We start from the raw sequence: 2,500 nt of genomic DNA, 5'->3' as shown, positions 1-2,500 counted from the left end.
TCCATCCTCCAAATTTGGTGAATTTACACCGTGCCGATTTTTTTTGACGATTTTTTTACCGCCCGGAATGCCGGAAATTCAAAAAAAATGAAAAACGGAGCAAACCTGCGATTTTTGACCTGGATTTTTTTGTGCAGCCTTCACATAATATTACCAAGGTTCCCTCAAAATTTCACGAAAAATGCACGAGCCAATTCTGAGATATGAAAATTTGGCTCCTCCGTTGCAACGCTCCGAGCCATCGTTGCAACGGCGGGTGCCTCCGTGGGGGGCGGGGGAGCCCGGCGGCACACCACAACCACAACGTGCTTGCTAGTGTGCCTAGGGGATGGCAAGGCAACGTGCATCTGGCTGGCATTGCGCCCAGCAAGCCTTTGGGCAACTCGAGTTTCAGCATCACGACTCCCCTCCCCCCTATAATAGGCTGCCGAGCCATTACCAAAGTGCCACGGGTAGACGTCCTTTTCCGTGAGGAGACATACTAAAGGAAAGTGCTCTAGAGGTCGAATTTTGACGCCGTTTTTTGCAACAACCTCTAGAAAAATAAGAACTTTCCATCCTCCAAATTTGGTGAATTTACACCGTGCCGATTTTTTTTGACGATTTTTTTACCGCCCGGAATGCCGGAAATTCAAAAAAAAAATGAAAAACGGAGAAAACCTGCGATTTTTGACCTGGATTTTTTTGTGCAGCCTTCACATAATATTACCAAGGTTCCCTCAAAATTTCACGAAAAATGCACGAGCCAATTCTGAGATATGAAAATTTGGCTCCTCCGTTGCAACGCTCCGAGCCATCGTTGCAACGGCGGGTGCCTCCGTGGGGGGCGGGGGAGCCCGGCGGCACACCACAACCACAACGTGCTTGCTAGTGTGCCTAGGGGATGGCAAGGCAACGTGCATCTTGCTGGCATTGCGCCCAGCAAGCCTTTGGGCAACTCGAGTTTCAGCATCACGACACCCCTCCCCCCTATAATAGGCTGCCGAGCCATTACCAAAGTGCCACGGGTAGACGTCCTTTTCCGTGAGGAGACATACTAAAGGAAAGTGCTCTAGAGGTCGAATTTTGACGCCGTTTTTTGCAACAACCTCTAGAAAAATAAGATCTTTCCATCCTCCAAATTTGGTGAATTTACACCGTGCCGATTTTTTTTGACGATTTTTTTACCGCCCGGAATGCCGGAAATTCAAAAAAAATGAAAAACGGAGCAAACATGTGATTTTTGACCTGGATTTTTTTGTGCAGCCTTCACATAATATTACCAAGGTTCCCTCAAAATTTCACGAAAAATGCACGAGCCAATTCTGAGATATGAAAATTTGGCTCCTCCGTTGCAACGCTCCGAGCCATCGTTGCAACGGCGGGTGCCTCCGTGGGGGGCGGGGGAGCCCGGCGGCACACCACAACCACAACGTGCTTGCTAGTGTGCCTAGGGGATGGCAAGGCAACGTGCATCTGGCTGGCATTGCGCCCAGCAAGCCTTTGGGCAACTCGAGTTTCAGCATCACGACTCCCCTCCCCCCTATAATAGGCTGCCGAGCCATTACCAAAGTGCCACGGGTAGACGTCCTTTTCCGTGAGGAGACATACTAAAGGAAAGTGCTCTAGAGGTCGAATTTTGACGCCGTTTTTTGCAACAACCTCTAGAAAAATAAGAACTTTCCATCCTCCAAATTTGGTGAATTTACACCGTGCCGATTTTTTTTGACGATTTTTTTACCGCCCGGAATGCCGGAAATTCAAAAAAAATGAAAAACGGAGAAAACCTGCGATTTTTGACCTGGATTTTTTTGTGCAGCCTTCACATAATATTACCAAGGTTCCCTCAAAATTTCACGAAAAATGCACGAGCCAATTCTGAGATATGAAAATTTGGCTCCTCCGTTGCAACGCTCCGAGCCATCGTTGCAACGGCGGGTGCCTCCGTGGGGGGCGGGGGAGCCCGGCGGCACACCACAACCACAACGTGCTTGCTAGTGTGCCTAGGGGATGGCAAGGCAACGTGCATCTTGCTGGCATTGCGCCCAGCAAGCCTTTGGACAACTCGAGTTTCAGCATCACGACACCCCTCACCCCTATAATAGGCTGCCGAGCCATTACCAAAGTGCCACGGGTAGACGTCCTTTTCCGTGAGGAGACATACTAAAGGAAAGTGCTCTAGAGGTCGAATTTTGACGCCGTTTTTTGCAACAACCTCTAGAAAAATAAGATCTTTCCATCCTCCAAATTTGGTGAATTTACACCGTGCCGATTTTTTTTGACGATTTTTTTACCGCCCGGAATGCCGGAAATTCAAAAAAAATGAAAAACGGAGCAAACATGCGATTTTTGACCTGGATTTTTTTGTGCAGCCTTCACATAATATTACCAAGGTTCCCTCAAAATTTCACGAAAAATGCACGAGCCAATTCTGAGATATGAAAATTTGGCTCCTCCGTTGCAACGCTCCGAGCCATCGTTGCAACGGCGGGTGCCTCCGTGGGGGGCGGGGGAGCCCGGC

The sequence above is a fragment of the Arachis ipaensis genome, chromosome B7 (assembly GCF_059453495.1).
Source record: "Arachis ipaensis isolate K30076 ecotype BB chromosome B7, ASM5945349v1, whole genome shotgun sequence".
NCBI lineage: Eukaryota > Viridiplantae > Streptophyta > Magnoliopsida > Fabales > Fabaceae > Arachis > Arachis ipaensis.
Note: the sequence above shows the minus strand (reverse complement) of the source record.